Below are 18070 nucleotides of genomic sequence, written 5' to 3' on the forward strand. Positions count from 1 at the left end.
ACAGAACAAAACTGAAACTAGAGCTATCACCTCCCAACAGAACAGAGCTGAAACTAGAGCTATCACCTCCCAACAGAACAGAGCTGAAACTAGAGCTATCACCGCCAACAGAACAGAACTGAAACTAGAGCTATCACCTCCAATAGAATAGAACTGAAACTAGAGCTATCACCGCCAACAGAACAGAACTGAAACTAGAGCTATCACCTCCAACAGAACAGAACTGAAACTAGAGCTATCACCTCCAATAGAACAGAACTGAAACTAAAGCTATCACCGCCAACAGAACAGAACTGAAACTAGAGCTATCACCTCCAATAGAACAGAACTGAAACTAGAGCTATCACCTCCAACAGAACAGAACTGAAACTAGAGCTATCGCCTCCAACAGAACAGAACTGAAACTAGAGCTATCACCTCCCAACAGAACAGAGCTGAAACTAGAGCTATCACCTCCAACACAACAGAACTGGGGCAGAGGAATCACGGGCGATAGTTTTATTCCTGCTCATAAAAACTCAACGAATACCTCAATAACTTGGAAAACGAAAGCCACCACAGCACGAGACATTGAACGTTATTACATCGGTCACTCTTCTGACCGTGGGGGAGGGGCCAGCGATTTACAACCAGCTACCACCTTCAAAATGAACCAATCAGCATCTGATTGGCCTCGGGGCATCTCTGAGGAATTGGCCTCAAGATCTCCTCACAGCCATTAGTCCTTAAGAAGTCAACGCCACTTGAGCAGCAGAACAGTACATGAGAACATAAGAATTAGGAGCAGGAGTTGGCCATTCGGCCCCTTGAGCCTGCTCCGCCATTTATAAGTAGGAGGAGCAGGAGTCGGCCATTCGGCCCCTCGAGCCTGCTCCACCATTCAATATGATCACGGCTGATCTTCGACCTCAACTCCACTTTCCCGCCCGATCTCCGTAACCCTTGATTCCCTTTGAGTCCAAAAATCTATCGATCTCAGCCCTGAATATACTCAACGACTGAGCATCCACAGCCCTCTGGGGCAGAGAATTCCAAAGATTCACAACCCTCTGAGTGAAGAAATTCCTCTTCATCTCAGTCCTAAATGGCCGACCCCTTATACTGAGACTGTGACCCCTGGTTCTAGATTCTCCAGCCAGGGGAAACAGCCTCTCAGTATCTACCCTGTCAAGTCCCCTAAGAATTTTATACGTTTAATTACATTTTTGCTTTACATCCGCTATCTCTTTACAACAGCGTATCCTCCGACTTACCGTGAACAGCATCACAGGACACCTGCATCTACCTTAAGACATGTCAGTTTCTGAAATGTAAATTTCTCGACAGCCACTCAAAAACTGGAAATCTCAATAAGACAAAGCTCAGATTGTAGGCGGGATCGTTTTTGATGGTTCCCCAGGTGCTGATGACTTTAAGATGTGATTGTACACTGAAATATAACTCTAATTCTAGAACATGACTGTGGGGTTTTTAAAAAATAAAATGCCACCTTTGACATAGTCATGCATTTGAAAAGCGGCTGTAACAGGGTTAAATCCAAAAATTAGCTGAGAATGCACTGACACTTGAAGGTTATAACATGAGTATTAACAGCTTGCAAACTCCATTCTCTAGCCTTAGACTCCATCCCCCTCTCCCTGGCCACTGTCAAACTTGGCATCCTATTTTATCGAGCTGAGGATCCGATCCCATATACTCCCCATCACCAAGACCACCCACTACTGTCACCCGTCTCCGCCCCTGCCTCAGCTCATCTGCTGCTGAAACCCTCGTCCATGCCTCTGTTACCTCCAGACTCGACTATTCCGACGCCCTCCTGGCCGGCCTGCCATCTTCCACCCTCCGTAAACTGGAGCTCATCCAAAACTCTGCTGCCCCGTGTCCTAACTGGCACCAAGTCCCGTTCACCCATCACCCCCCCGTGCTCGCTGACCTACATTTGGCTCCCGGTCTGGCAATGTCTCAAATTTAAAATGATCACCCTGGTTTTCAAATCCTTCCATGGCCTCGCCCCCCCCTCCCTATCTCTGTAACCTCCTCCAGCCCTCCGAGAACTCTGCGCTCCTCCAATTCCGGCCTCTTGCACATCCATCCCCGATTTCATTTACCCTACCATTGGCAGCCGTGGCTTCAGCTGCCTGGGCCCGAAACCTCTCCAGCCTCTCTACCCTCCTTTAAGACCCTCCTTAAAACCTGCCTCATTGACCAAGCTTTTGGTCACCTGTCCCAATATCTCCTTATGTGGCTCGGCGTCGCATCTTTGAAGCGCCTGGGGACGTTAAAGGCTCTCTATAAATGCGAGGAGTTGTTGTAGTAACCGCTCGCTTTACTTCCGTTTGGCCACACTTAGTGTCTTTCCCCCACACAAGTTATTAAAGTAGCACATTCACTCAGATCTTGAATTAACCAAATTTCCTGTCAAACAAATGAACTCCGATCTTTTAACAACCAACCATTGAAAGTTGTCTGACGGTCCTTCCATCGGAAGCGGGCCACTGAGTCGGTTGACGTTTATACGTGGAGTTATTTTAAACAGCAGCGGGAAGACTATCCGTCTGCAGATGCCACGGATGTGACCCTACAGGAGCGGCACATGTTCAAAACTTGGGCATGTGCAGTTTTGTGCAAAGTCTGACTGGAGCCTCCACAGATGTTGTGGAGCAGTCCAGACAGGCCGGCATATTTTAATGACTTTGAAGACAGTGGAAACAATTTCTCCCCTTCTACTCTATCAAAACCCCTCATAATTTTGAACATCTCCATTGAATCTCCCCTTAACCCTCTCTGCTCCAAGGGAAACAATCCCAGCTTCTCTAGTCTCTACACATAACTGAATTCCCAAATCCGTGGTGTCATCCTGGTAAATCTCCTTTTATATATAAATATAAATGAAGTTCTGGTATAGAAAGAAAGAACTTTGCATTTATATAGTGCTTTTCATGACATCAGGACATCCTAAAGTGCTTTACAGCCAATAAAGGACTTTCGAAGTAAAAACAGAACAGAAAATGCTGGAAATACTCAGCAGGTCATGCAGCATCTGTGGAGAGAGAAACAGAGTTAACGGTTCAGGTCGATGACCCTTCGTTCTGAAGAAGGGTCATCGACCTGAAACGTCGACTCTGTTTCTCTCTCCACAGATGCTGCCCGACCTGCTGAGTATTTCCAGCATTTTCTGTTTTTATTTCAGATTTCCAGCATCCGCAGTATTTTGCTTAATTACTTTCGAAGTGTGGTCACTGTTGTAATCAGCCCAAGGTCCCACAAACAGCAACGTGATAATCAGATCATCTGTTTTAGTGATGTTGGTTGAGGGATAAATATTGGCCCCAGGACACCGGGGATAACTCCCCTGCTCTTCTTCGAAATAGTGGCCGTGGGATCTTTTACATCCACCAGACAGGGCAGACGGGGGCCTTGGTTTAACGTCTCATCCGAAAGACAGCACCTCTGACAGTGCAGCACTCCCTCAGCACTGCACTGGGAGCGTCAGCCTAGGATTTTGTGCTGAAGTCTCTTGAGCGGGACTTGAACCCACAAACTTCCGACTCAGAGGCGAGCGTGCTGCCCACTGAGCCACGGCTGACCCTCTGGTCTGTACGGGTGGGCCGAGAGATCAGACCCCAGACGACGGGGACTTGCTGGAAAGCGGAAGCTTTGCTCCCGGTCGTAGCGCATGTCAGAGACTCCCAAAAGACAGCCCCACTTACGAACATACCAAACTGACCGTCAGGAATAGACCAGCTGGTCCATCAAGCCTGCCTTGAGACGGGTTTCCCTGCTTTTGACCGCCAGTCCCACGTACACCAAATCCTTCACACTACAGGATAGCATACCTGCCACTGAAGGAGTCTCTGCCGCACAATGGGAGCATTAAAATCAAGATTACCATGATGAATTACCCAGCGTACAAAGCAGATCTCTTGCTATTATATTAGAACGTTATATTTTATAGTAAAATAAATGATTGTATCTATAACTGAGGGGAGACCTTATTGAGGTGTATAAAATTATGAGGGGCCTAGACAGAGTGGATAGGAAGGACCTATTTCCCTTAGCAGAGAGGTCAATAACCAGGGGGCATAGATTTAAAGTAATTGGTAGAAGGATTAGAGGGGAGTTGAGGAGAACTTTTTTCACCCAGAGGGTGGTGGGGGTCTGGAACTCTCTGCCTGAAAGGGTGGGAGAGGCAGAAACCCTCATCACATTTAAAAAGTACTTGGATATACACTTGAAGTGCCGTAACCGACAGGGCTATGGACCGAGAGCTGGAAAGTAGGATTAGGCTGGGTAACTCTTTGTCGGCCGGCACGGACACGATGGGCCGAATGGCCTCCTTCTGTGCTGTAAATTTCTATGATTCTATGATAACCTTTTTTTTATGGTTATTATGGACAACTTTACAATTAGCTTACTAATGATGCTTGATAGCCTTTATGTCCTAGCAGTTTGCGATCATAATCTGGCTGCTTCATTATTCCACTGACACTTAGATTACGTAACCTTAAATTTAATCTTTCCAAATTTAATTGTTACAAAAAAAATCTGTTTTTAGATTTTAGGGAATTGGATAAGTGCCTGAAGGAAAAAAAAAATTGCAGGGCTACGGGGAAAGGGCGGGGAGTGGGACTAGCTGAAATGCTCTTGCAGAGAGCCGGCACGGGCTCGAGGGGCCGAATGGCCTCCTTCTGTGCTGTAACCATTCTATGATTTCATTAGACATCTTTTCCCTCCATCTGGGAAATAACCAGAAGAAAGGTGGTGTTTACTTTGATGTTTATAGGTTAAAAATAAATCTCCAATTTTCAAAGCAGCCCGTAGTCACTTTGTTGTTCCAAGCGATGTTATTATGGAGCTGAAATCCTTATTAATGAGCTAACCAGGTGAGATGAGATGAATGTGTCTGCTGGACAAATCAGAAGTTAGCAGTGTGCGACCGAAAATGCGAATTAATTAATTCACTGCCTGTAATTAACACCAATTTATATTCAGCCAACTCTTCAAAACTCAGAGCCCATTGTCCCAGCTTCAAATTCAGCGCCGATAAAAGTGGGTCAGGCCGAAAACAGAATAAATGCAACAACGCTGTCCAAATAAGGTTATCGCGGTAGATAATTCGAGAGAATCGCTGGGGGGGTGGGGGGGCCACTGCCTGCGGCGCAAAGCAGAAGGCAATAAGAACAACCTTTTGCGGATATGGTGAATCGTGTTCATCGCCAGTCTACAAACGTTAATTTGATAAATAACTTCACTGCTTTCCGAGACCCTGGCAGAACTATCCACTGCATACCCAGCATTTTCTCAAGGATCACTTCTCAATGAAGTTTGCGTTTCTTAATTCCATTATTTCCGATGCTGTTGTTTCCAAGGAAGCCTGTAATAATGTTAGAACACTGCTGCAATGCTTTTATTGCAAGGCGCCGTAGCAGACCTGCACTGGCAACACATTGGAAGGTGTTCCACTGTTCTTATTACATTCTGATATAAATAGCAGAAGGAATGAAACCGGGGCTAAAAGGGTTAAATTAGGAGGACAGGTTGCATCGACTGGGCTTGTATTCCCTCGAGTATAGAAGATTAAGGGATGATCTAATTGAGGTGTTTAAGATGATTAAAGGCTTCGATAGGGTAGAGAAACTATTTCCTCTGGTGGGGCGGGGGGGGGGGCGGAATCCAGAACAAGGGGGCGTAACCTTAAAATTAGAACTAGGCTGTTCAGGGGCGATGTCAGGAAGCACTTACATAAGACGTAGGAGCAGGAGTCGGCCATTCGGCCCCTCGAGCCTGCTCCGCCATTCAATGAGATCATGATTGGTCTGATTTTGGCCTCAACTCCACTTCCCTGCCCACTCCCCATAACCCTCGACTCCCTTATCGTTCAAAAATCTGTCTATCTCCACCTTAAATATATTCAATGACCCAGCCTCCACAGCTCTCTGGGGAAGAGAATTCCAAAGATTCACAACCCTCTGAGAAGAAATTCCTCCTCATTTCCAATTTAAATGGGTGACCCCTTCTTCTGAAATTATGCCCCCTAGTTCTAGATTCCCTCATGAGGGGAAACATCCTCCCTGCACCTACCCTGTCAAGCCCCTTCAGAATCTTATATGTTTCAATAAGTTCACCTCTCATTCTTCTAAACTCCAATGTTATAGGCCCAACCTGCTCAACCTTTCCTCATAAAACAACCCCTTCATCTCCGGAAACAACCTCGTGAACCTTCTCTGAACTGCCTCCAATGCAAGTGTATCCTTCCTGAAATAAGGAGACCAAAACTGTGCGCAGTACTCCAGGTGTGGTCTCACCAACGCCCTGTACAGTTGTAACAGGACTTCCCTACTTTTATACTCCATTCCCTTTGCAATAAAGGCCAACATTCCATTTGCCTTCCTAATTACTTGCTGTACCTGCATGCTAACTTTTTGTGTTTCATGTACAAGGGCCCCAAGATCCGTCTGCACCTCAGCATTTTGTAACCTCTCTCCATTTAAATAATAATTTGCTTTTTTATTTTTCCTACCAAAGTGGATAACCTCGAATTTTCCCACATTATACTCGATCTGCCAGATTTTTGCCCACTCACTTAGCCTATCTATATCCCTTTGGAGATTCTTTGCATCCTCCACACAATTTGCTTTCCCACCTATCTTTGTATCATCAGCAAATTGGACTACATTACATTGTCCCTTCATCCAAGTCATTAATATAGATTGTAAATAGTTGAGGCCCCAGCACTGATCCCTGCGGCACCCCACTAGTTACAGTTTGCCAACCTGAAAATGACCCATTTATCCCGACTCTCTGTTTTCTGCTAGTTAGCCAATCCTTTATCCATGCTAATATATTACCCCCAACCCTGTGAGCTCTTATCTTGTGCAGTAACCTTTTATGTGGCACCTTATCGAATGCCTTCTGGAAATCCAAATACACGACATCTACTGGTTCCCCTTTATCCACCCTGCTCATTACATCCTCAAAAAACTCCAGCAAATTTGTCAAACATGATTTCCCTTTCCTAAAACCATGCTGACTCTGCTTGACTATATTATGATTTTCTAAATGTCCTGCTATCACTTCCTTAATGATGGACTCCAGCATTTTCCCAATGACAGGCTAACTGGTCGATAGTTGCTTGCTTTCTGTCTCCCTCCTTTCTTAAATAGGGCCGTTACATTTGCGATTTTCCAGTCCGCTGGGACCTCTCCAGAATCCAGGGAAATTTTGGTAGATTGCAGCCAATGCATCCACTATCTCTGCAGCCAACTCTTTTAAGACTCTAGGATGCGGGCCATCGGGTGCAGGGGACTTGTTCACCTTTAGTCCCAATAGTTTGCCTAGTACTTTCTCTCTAGTGATAGTGATTGTATTAAGTTCCCCCGCCCCACCCCAATAGCCCCTTGATTATCCATTATTGGGATGCTTTTAGTGTCTTCTACCGTGAAGACTGATACAAAATATTTGTTCAAGGTCTCCGCCATTTCCCTGTTTCCCATTATTAATTCCCCAGACTCATCCTCTAGGGGACCAGCATTTACTTTAGCTACTCTCTTCCTTTTTATATACCTGTAGAAGCTCTTACTCTCTGTTTTTATATTTCTTGCTAGCTTACTCTCATAAGTTATCTTCTCTCTCTCTCATTTTTTTAGTTGTCCTTTGCTGCTTTTTAAAAATTTCCCAATCCTCTGGCCTTTCACTATTCTTCACACAAAGGGTCGTGGCAATCTGGAGCTCTCCCAAAAAGCTGTCGAGTCTGGGGGTCAATTGAAAATTTCTCAAAACTGATTGGTGGATTTTTGTTGGGTAAAGGGTATTAAGGGTTACGGAAACAAGGTGGGTAGATGGAGTTAAGCTACAGATCAGCCATGACACAAATGAATGGCAGAACAGGGCCGAGGGGCTGACTGGTCCCCTCCTGTTCTTATGTTCCTATGGTAAAGGAGGAGGTGGTAGATGGGGGCATTACAATGGCTGTTGTTCCCATTTTGTATTAAGAGAAACACATTCAGTGATCAGTCAAGATCCAAATCAGCAAAGACCTTTCCTATGAATCTGAAGATTAAGTTTCCAGCCAGTCAATTTTTTGAAGCATATTATATATTAGTTGAAATCCTGGTGAAATGTTGCACAGGGAGGGTCAAGACCAAGTGAAGACTTTGGGTGAGGCAGGGTTAGAGGGCATGGGATAATTGAACCAATGCGCACAGATGCAATTCGGTCACCATCTTAAAGCCATGCATTCTATCCATATTTTTACATATTTGGTTTCAATATGATTATTTATCATTAAACGGCAAAATGTCCGGCGATTTGAGAAGCAGAAAAGCGGAGTTGGTTGGAGCAAAACATTTTCTCGCAGGAGCTGGGAGACACAGAACTGCGGCACTTTGGCGCCACTACTGGTGAGAAGGTGCAATTACAGCGTGACACGTTTACATTATAAAGGCGGACAGAGGAATTTACAATGAAAAAATTGACAGGAAGCGTGCACAGATTTAAGGTTTGTAAAATTATTACTAGTCAAATTGCTGCAGTGCTGCCCACGGTAAGTCAAGGCTGAAGGGGGGGGGGGGGCGGGGTTAAAGGGTAGGGGATCATTGGACCACGATGGACGTATGTAATTCAGAGCCAATTTTAAAGTCATACATTGCAACTGTATTTTTTTTAATATATTTTCCATTACCCCTATTTATATTACAGAATTGTTTTTACTTGAAACTCATCAGTAGTTGCTTCCGAGTCACAGTTGCAGCTTTTATTTACTGGCCACAATCCATGGCCAAAGCCAGAGGAAGGCTCCCCTTGTGAATAAGCAATGACTCAACCATTCATGTTCTGGAATAACAGCAGCGCCTAATGACACAACAGGGAGCTACTGAAGGTTGGCAGTGCCAGCAGAAACCATGGGGTGGTACCTTGGCCTACACCAAGGTTTGTAGTTGGAGGCTCTTCCATCGTACGGATAACCTCTTGGAACAGGCTGCCGACTCGTGCGGCGGACGCCGATTCGCTGAATTCCTGCAAGCGAGAGCTGGACCGGTTTCTGGTGGAGGTGGAGATCACCTGGTATAAAAGGTAGGCGTCGCATTGAATGATCGGGGTCAGAGTGATCTCCTGGACTAGTTTTGATCACCTAGGTGGGGTTGGAGAGGAATTTCCCAGATTTTTGGTCTCCCCGCCAACCCCCCCCCCCCCCCCCAAATTGGCCTGGGATTTTAATATAGTTTTTCACCTCTCCCAGGAGATCCCATGGTTTGGATAGGATGGGGAGTGTACATGTTGTGTGGGACAGTCTGGATGGACCAGAGGGTCTTTTCCTGTCCGTCATCGAGTACTTAAGTGTACTCGCACTGAAATAGAACTCTCACCTGCCATCTTTTGTGTTGTTATATGCCCGGTAACCAAACAATAAAACAGCTATCCTCCTCACCAACTACTGTCCATCACCATGTTGGAATAACAATCATTTGTTCCAGATTTTTAATAGTGTAAATCAGCAAATATGAGAAAATGATTAGCAGTGAAGATACTTGGTCAGGAAGCGTTAAATGCACAAGTCTTCACTGACGAGCAAGATAAGCAGTTGCCAAAAGAAAGGGTGACATGTTTATACAGCAACCAGCAGTTCAGAAAGTACGCAAGACTTAAAAAATATAAATCCGCATATGTGAGAAAACAAATGATAAAAGATCTCATGCATACATTCAGGACATCATTATTCAAAGTTAATAAGCAGTTTTGACCCAACATGCGTTAACATTCGCCAAGCTAAGGGCTGCTGCAATAATGTGCAGCCACAAGATCTTATTCATTACATGCTTTAGTAATCAAAATCTCAGGGGGAAAAAAAGAGAGCGTGCATTAAACAGACAGTATCTATCCTGTTAACCTCGCTGGTCTTTATTGCAAAACTCAGAGCTCCAGTGCCGAACATTCTTCAGATCAACAAGCCCTTTATGTCTTGACGTATCACGTGATGCTGCCCTGACAGGTTACGTTACATGTGACGGTTGCGGAAAGAGGGGAATTAAACACGGAGGCTGAAATTCCACTGTGACCTAGTGTTACCAACTCTGCTTGGACGCATTCCTGGAGGTCCTGCCTCAACCCTCCAACTGCCCCACCCGGCCAAACAGCCTTTTCCACCTGCCCCCCCGCCCCCCCCCCCCAACACTTTTATAACTAATAAAGAAGTGTTCAAAGAAAATGAGGGGGAAAAAAACATTTTTTTAATGCCCCCTATGATTTTTCTCCTGGGTTTTTGCTCCTCGCAGTGTCCAGATCATCAATCTTCAATTCCTGGAGACTCCAGGGCAATCCTGGGGAGGGTTGGCAACCCGAACTTCGGCCAAGTGCAAGTCCGGCGTAACTACCAGAGGGGGAGGGGCGGGGGCAGATCTCGGTTCATCTGGGATTCAGCCCTGTGGAGAAGGAGGATGATCAGGCCAGGAAATTCCGGTGGGGAAGGATCTCGGGCTGTTCATCATCTGCCTGCTCCCTAACGTCAAGGGGTGTGTCGGGGCGGGGGGAGGGGGGGACATTCTACATCTCCCGGGAAAATGCTGCACAGTGCGCCAACCGACAGGACCAACCTGAACCCACGCCTGCTGAAAGTGGGCATTGGGTTCCATGATGCACCTTCCTAAAAGACCTTGGGGATGAGATCATTGATCCCAGAGGTGAACTGGAGAGCTCAAGACTTTCTCAGGCGGTTTCCCTTCCCAGGCCTCCTCTGTTGCAGGGCGTTGAGGTGCTCAGATCTTCCAGGCCTTTGTCAGACACTCACCCTGACCTTGCTAAATGGCCTGGTCCCCACAATTTGGGACAGGGCCCGCGTTGCTGGAAACTGTCAGAATCTGCCACATTCCCACCAGTGGTGTAAAGAGCCATCAGAAACGTGGGCCCCATGAGCTTTATGCTACTAAGCCCGTCTGGTCATTTGGAGATCTGTTCTCTCAGGGCAGGCCAAAACCTAGGATTGAGGCAAACTTTAGGCCCAAATTTCAGCTGATTAAAGTTTGAGTCATTTGGTAGAACGGGGACTACGAACATAAGAAATAAGAGCAGGAGTCGGCCATTCGGCCCCTCGAGCCTGCTCCACCACACAGCCCCCCGAGTCTGCTCCAGCACACGGCCCCTCGAGTCTGCTCCAGCACACGGCCCCTCGAGCCTGCTCCGCCACACGGCCCCTCGAGCCTGCTCCACCACACGGCCCCTCGAGCCTGCTCCACCATACAGCCCTTCGAGTCTGCTCCAGCACACGGCCCCTCGAGCCTGCTCCACCATACAGCCCTTCGAGTCTGCTCCGCCACACGGCCCCTCGAGCCTGCTCCGCCACACGGCCCCTCGAGCCTGCTCCGCCATTCAATAAGACCATGGCTGATCTTCGACCTCAACTCCATTTTCCCACCTAATCCCCATATCCCTTGATTCCCCGAGAGTCCAAAAATCTATCGATCTCAGTCTTGAATATACTCAATGACTGAGCCTCCACAGCCCTCTGAGGTAGAGAATTCCAAAGATTCACCACCCTCTGAGTGAAGAAATTTCTCCTCATCTCAGTCCTAAATGGCCGACCCCTTATTCTGAGACTGTGACCCCTGGTTCTAGACTCTCCAGCCAGGGGAAACATCCTCCCTACATCTACCCTGTCAAGCCCTGTAAGAATCTTGTATGTTTCAATGAGCTCACCTCTCATTTTTCTAAACTCCAGAGAGTATCGGCCCATTCTACACCATCTCTCATCACAGGACAGCCCTCTCAGCCCAGGAATCAATCTAGTGAAACTTCGTTGCACCGCCTCCAAGGCAAGTATATCCTTCCTCAGATAAGGAGACCAAAACTGTGCACAGTACTCCAGGTGTGGTCTTTACTGAGATGGGCTAGATTCTGTCAGTGGACCCATATTATTCCCAATAGGGTCCGTCCTACCCCCAGTGGAATTCTTCCTATTCCCATTGGGGTCCTTTCTCCCCACATTGGCTTGGAACTCGAGTGAACTTGAAGAGGGCACAGCAATTGCAGCTCTTGGATTGGCTGGAAAGGGAAAGAGGCTGGTGGGGGGAAAGGTCATATGGCAAAGGATTAAATCCTGAAAAATATTTTTTTATGTATAATGTGCTGATAATCTATACAACTGCTGCTGATCCCTGCAGTGTAGTTCGTTTCGACAATACGGGGCTTTATGAAAGAGATGCATGCATCCGTTAAACTGATTTAAAAAAACTATATGTAGATCAACAAAAGGAATACTGTCTCCTTAAAGCACGTTCCTCTCCAGGTGAAGCAGTGATCCCGTTAATAAAAGAAAAGTTACAATGCAACACACCTTTGTTTCTCTAACACGGCCGTTACCAACTCTTACCAAAGAGCCGGCACAGGCACGATGGGCTGAATGGCCTCTTTCTGTGCTGGATCATTCTACTTCCCCTACTGCCGAATACAGGTAATTCCCCCGGTTCACCCAGCCCACCTTCATCTTAACAGGATCACTTGCCTTAAAGCACGCGCTAGTGTGTACAAACAATTTGCATTATGGAGACAGAACATTCAGATAGCATTTCAAACAGAGCAAGAACAGCCCAACATGCATTGAAAGCCAGGACAGAGTTAAGAGGAGCTGTTTTCAAAGATACATGCTGACAGAACGACGGTATTTACAGTGCACAGAAAAAAAACAGCCTTTTGAATATTATTATATCCCCCTTACGGACAAATGACAAGAATGAGAATGAAACCCTGACTGCCGCTAGTAAAAGAAAAAAAAAGAGGCTTTGCTTTTTGCTAAGATTCGATTCTTGCCCAGCATCAGTATGATTGAATTCTAAGTTAGAAGCAGAGCTGATTTGATTGTGTGCGTCTCCCAGCTTTTTGTGCAAATAACTTGGGAAAAGGGGGGGGGGGGGGGAAATCTCACGGGAAGCAGAACAATCGTCTATTCGACTCAGAAAAAGACAGACTTGCATTTTCTACCGCGCCTTTCACGGCCACCGGACGCCCCCAAAGCGCTTTACGGCCAATTAAGTACTTTTTGAAGTGTTGTGATGTAGGGAAACGGCCGAACAGATCGGCAACATTTTACAGCACCGCACGCACCTATCTTTGATCTTTAAAGGGAACCGCGCTTAGCAACTGCTCTTGGGAATATCATGTAGGGATGTGTGAGTGGCTTATTAATGGAGTCGAGCAGGGAGCAATGGGCTTTCTTCAGTCAGTCTGACAGACGGGGGCTGGGGTGAAACTCGGAAGGCATCACATCCCATTACAGGAAACTCTTTTTTATCTGGCACCGACGTGGTGCCGGTTTCAAAGTCCGGATTACAGAGAGGTATAGTAAAAGGTACGAGAGCCCCGTACACGGCCACAGAGCCGGGCTTCCCTGTTGCTTAGCAACAGGTGCAGGAACCCCGGCCACAAGATCCAGGCGTCCCTGTTGCTTAGCAACAGGTGCAGGAACCCCGGTTACACAGCCACAGATCCAGGAACGGCCACTAATATGAGTAAAACTTAGCTGAACCTACTCCTGAATTTTGCTGGTTAACAGAGATTTCCGGTTATTGAGATGCCGGTAAATCGAGAGTTTCCTGTACTTACATGATCCAGGCAACAGATTACGATGCAAGTCTTATTTCCACCTGGCACCACTGCGGGCAGAGTGTGGCTCGAATTACTCAGAATTCCGCGTTTGAAAGTGCACTGGGAAGGAAGTCATGAATATTCATTTGGAGACTCTCGACGTCCTATTAGTGCCGGCTAATTAATATTTGTAGTTTAAATGCATTTTCCGTGCACTTTCGCATCGGAATTCCAACAGAGTTGCAAAATGACCTCAAGTAGGGTAGGATCTATATAGAAATTGGTTTCCTCATGTTTTAACTTGGTGGGGGGGGGGGAGGTGGAAGAGAGACAAAGTGCTTTGAAAATACAACACTAAAGCTGTTGGAAACCTCTGGGCCATCAAGATTAGAGTTGGCTAAGTGTAATTATTTTAATAGGAGGGAATTAATTTCCGTATAATAATACCCATATAAAGATAGCTATAGCAACATAGAAACAGGAGGAGGCCATTCAACCCCTCGAGCCTGTTCCACAATTCAACTGGATCATATCTTAACTCCATCTACCCGTCTTGGTTCCGTAATCCTTAATACCCTTTGCCTAACAAAAATCTATCAATCTCAGTTTTCAAATTTTCAATTGACCCCCAGTATTTTTGGGGGAGAGAGTTCCAGATTTCCACTACCCCTTTGTGTGAAGAAGTGCTTCCTGACATCACCCCTGAACGGCCTGGCTCTAATTTTAAGGTTATGCTCTCTTGTTCTGGGCATCCTATCACAACAACTTGCATTTATATAGCACCTTTAATGTAGTAAAATGTCCCAAGGCGCTTCACAGGAGTAGATATTAGGGCAGGTGACCAAAAGCTTGGTTAAAGAGGTAGGTTTTAAGGAGCAATTTAAGGAAGTGGTGAAGCGGTTTAGGGAGGGAATTCCAGAGCTTAGGGCCCAGGCAGCTGAAGGCACGGCCGCCAATGGTGGAGGGATGGAAACCCGGAATGCGCAAGAGGCCAGAATTGGAGGAGTGCAGAGATCTCGGAGGGTTGTAGGGCTGGAGGTTACAGAGATAGGGAGATCTGGGAGGGTTGTGGGGCTGGAGGAGGTTACAGAGATCTGGGAGGGTTGTGGAGCTGGAGGAGGTTACAGAGATAGGGAGATCTGGGAGGGTTGTGGGGCTGGAGGAGGTTACAGAGATAGGGAGATCTGGGAGGGTTGTGGGGCTGGAGGAGGTTACAGAGATCTCGGAGGGTTGTGGGGCTGGAGGAGGTTACAGAGATAGGGAGATCTCGGAGGGTTGTAGGGCTGGAGGAGGTTACAGAGATCTCGGAGGGTTGTGGGGCTGGAGGAGGTTACATAGATAGGGAGATCTCGGAGGGTTGTGGAGCTGGAGGAGGTTACAGAGATCTCGGAGGGTTGTGGGGCTGGAGGAGGTTACAGAGATAGGGAGATCTCGGAGGGTTGTAGGGCTGGAGGAGGTTACAGAGATCTCGGAGGGTTGTAGGGCTGGAGGAGGTTACAGAGATATATTGACACAACAGTGCAGAGAATGTTCCTGAACCATCCAGTTAAAATAAAATATGCTCCTGTGCGCCAGTTTAACACAGTCCCAATTGCTGGGAGATAGTGCAACGGTACAGATTCTACTAGAGAGGTTAAAAATATACCGATTGGATTGGCATCAATGCAGTCTAAGGGCGTGGCCTCATTTGTCCTGTAGCTTTATTCTGAACACTGGTCCTATGATGTCACAATTTGAGTCGGGAAATGGGTGGATAGATTATTTATAGTGAAAATTCTCAAAAATATCTTCATAGGTTATCGTGGAAAGATTAGATAGAAAGTACAGAAACAGGAGGTTGCGATGGAGCTGTACAAAACGCTAGTTAGGCCACAGCTGGAATACTGTGTGCAGTTCTGGTCGCCACACTATAGGAAGGATGTGTTTGCATTGGAGAGGGTGCAGAGGAGATTCACCAGGATGTTACCTGGGCTGGAGCGCTTCAGCTATGAAGAGAGACTGGACAGGCTGGGGTTGTTTTCCTTAGAGCAGAGAAGGCTGAGGGGGGACCTGATTGAGGTGTACAAAATTATGAGGGGCATAGATAGGGTAGATAGAAAGGAACTTTTTCCCCTTAGTAGAGGGGTCAATAACCAGGGGGCATAGTTTCAAGGGAAGGGGCAGGAGGTTTAGAGGGGATTTGAGGAAAAACTTTTTCACCCAGAGGGTGGTTGGAATCTGGAACTCACTGCCTGAAAGGGTGGTAGAGGCAGGAACCCTCACAACATTCAAGAAGCATTTAGATGAGCACTTGAAACGCCATAGCTTACAAGACTACGGACCAAGTGCTGGGAAAATGGGCTTAGAATAGACAGGGCTTGATGGCCATCGCGGATACGATGGGCCGAAGGGCCTCTTTCTGTGCTGTATAACTCTATGAGGCCATTCAGCCCCTCAGGTCCGTGCCGGTGTTTATGCTCCACACGAGCCTCCTCCCACCCTTACTTAATTCTCACCCTATCAGCGTATCCTTCTATTCCTTTCTCCCTCGTGTACTTATCTACCTGTCCCTTACTCCGCAGTTTAAAAGCGGGCTAATGGAGTTGAGGTAAAGGTCAGCCATGTTCTGATTGCATGGCGGGACAGGCTCGAGGGGCTGAATGGCCTCCTCCCGTTCCTATGAGGCCCTATCCAATCATCTCAACGTACAAGGTCTGAGCTGGAGGAGCAAACCTGTCAGAAAGAGCATGTCTCGTGTACCACTTGGTTGGAAAATGTGTCCATTTATTAACCAGGATCTGGTAGTTTCTTATGCTGCTCGACCTGTACTCTTCACCCATTCAGTCCTGCGAATCGGATTCTTCACCCAGGTTTAGCAGTGCAGACCCATAGTCTAAGCACATAATCCAGGCGTTATTGATTAACAGTCCTCTTTTTTGTTAAAAAAAAAACCTATCTACCAAACAGGGGACTTGCGGAGAATCATTTCTCCAAAGCTTGTTTTTGTTAGCTTCTTCCTATTTCAGGAATAATACGACACCTTTCAAATAATTACAGGAACTGCAGAAACCTCTAGCCACTGATTCCAAGGTCTCGCCCCAGTGCAGTGTTGGACAATGATTACCTGCCATAACTATCCCCCCCCCCCCCACCCCCCCATTCTGTTGTTTTCTTTACAGTGCTGGTTTTTTGGCAAATGCAATTTCGCCTCTGCCTCTATGAATAAGCCAGTAGAAAAACAGGCCCTTGAGGACGCAATCTAACATATTAATTTTTCAGCTTGCCAAGTCAACAGTTGCGGAGTTCCAAGGTGTCACCAAATTAACTCCTCTTGTACCTCCTACGTTGGACATGTTACTGAGCAGCCTATCTCCCAACAGGTACGGGGAGGGGGGTGGGGGGGTCAGTGGGGGATGGGCCGGGGGGGGGGGGGGGGAGGTCAGGGGGGGATGGTCAGGGAGTGGGGGGAGGTCGGGCGGGGGGGGTCGGGGTGTGGGTCGGGGGGGGGTTCAGGGGGCGATGGGTCGGGGGGTGGGTCAGGGGGGGTGGGTCGGGGGGGTGGGTCAGGGGGAGATGGGTCGGGGGGGGTGGGTCAGGGAGGGGGGGGGAGGTCGGGGGGGTGGGTCGGGAGGGTCGGTATCGGGGGGGCTGGGTCAGGGAGGGGGAGGTCAGGGGGGGTGGGTCAGTCGGGGGGGTGGGTGGGTCAGGGAGGGGGTGGGTTGGGGGGGTGGGCCGGGGGGATGGGTCAGTGAGGGGGTGGGTCAGGGAGGGGGTGGGTCGGGGGTGTGGGTCAGGGCGGGGGTGGGTGGGTGGGTTGGGGGGTGGGGTGGGTGGGTCGGGGGGGGGGGTGGGTGGGTCGGGGGTCATTTTAACCTACACACTGGGTGAGGGACCTATGGGACCGGGCGGAATGCTGGCTTCTCACCCTGCCCGCTCGATATTACTCTCCACTGACTTCAATCAGATGGGGTGTAAAACCGGCGTTACGCCCGTTGCAATCAGTTTCCCCACGGGCGGGTGAGGTTAAAAGTGACGCCCTTTCACTCGCCGTTTACCTTCATTTCCAGTTTTCTCTCTTCCTCCCCGAAGATGCTGCAGCACATCAACCACCCTCTGGCATGTTGGCCTTTATTACAAAAGGATTGGATTAGAAGAGTAAAGACGTCTTACTGCAATTATACAGGGCCCTTGGTGAGACCACACCCAGAGTATTGTGCACAGTTTTAGTCTCCTTACCTAAGGAAGGATATACTTGCCATAGAGGGAGTGCAACGAATCATTCGACTGGTTCCTGGGATGGGGGGGTTGTCCTATGAGGAGAGATTGAGTAGACTAGGCCTATATTCTCTCGAGTTTAGATGAATGAGAGGTGATTTCATTGAAACATACAAAATTCTTACAGGGCTCGAGTAGATGCAGGGAGGATGTTTCCCCTGGCTGGGGAGTCTAGAACCAGGGGTCACAGTCTCAGGATAAGGGGTCAGCCATTTAGGACTGAGATGAGGAGGAATTTCTTCAC

General features: G+C 47.6%; 1 protein-coding gene across 4 annotated transcripts in view; it reads right to left on the reverse strand.

Annotated features, from left to right (window-relative positions):
- The window catches only part of farp1 (FERM, RhoGEF (ARHGEF) and pleckstrin domain protein 1 (chondrocyte-derived)), a 372795-nt gene that overhangs the window by 103093 nt on the left and 251632 nt on the right, over positions 1-18070 (reverse strand). The gene's annotated exons all lie outside the window — the stretch shown is intronic.

Source organism: Somniosus microcephalus, chromosome 10 (assembly GCF_052327205.1).
Source record: "Somniosus microcephalus isolate GS21.2 chromosome 10, FLI_Smic_1.0, whole genome shotgun sequence".
NCBI classification, from domain to species: Eukaryota; Metazoa; Chordata; class Chondrichthyes; order Squaliformes; family Somniosidae; genus Somniosus; species Somniosus microcephalus.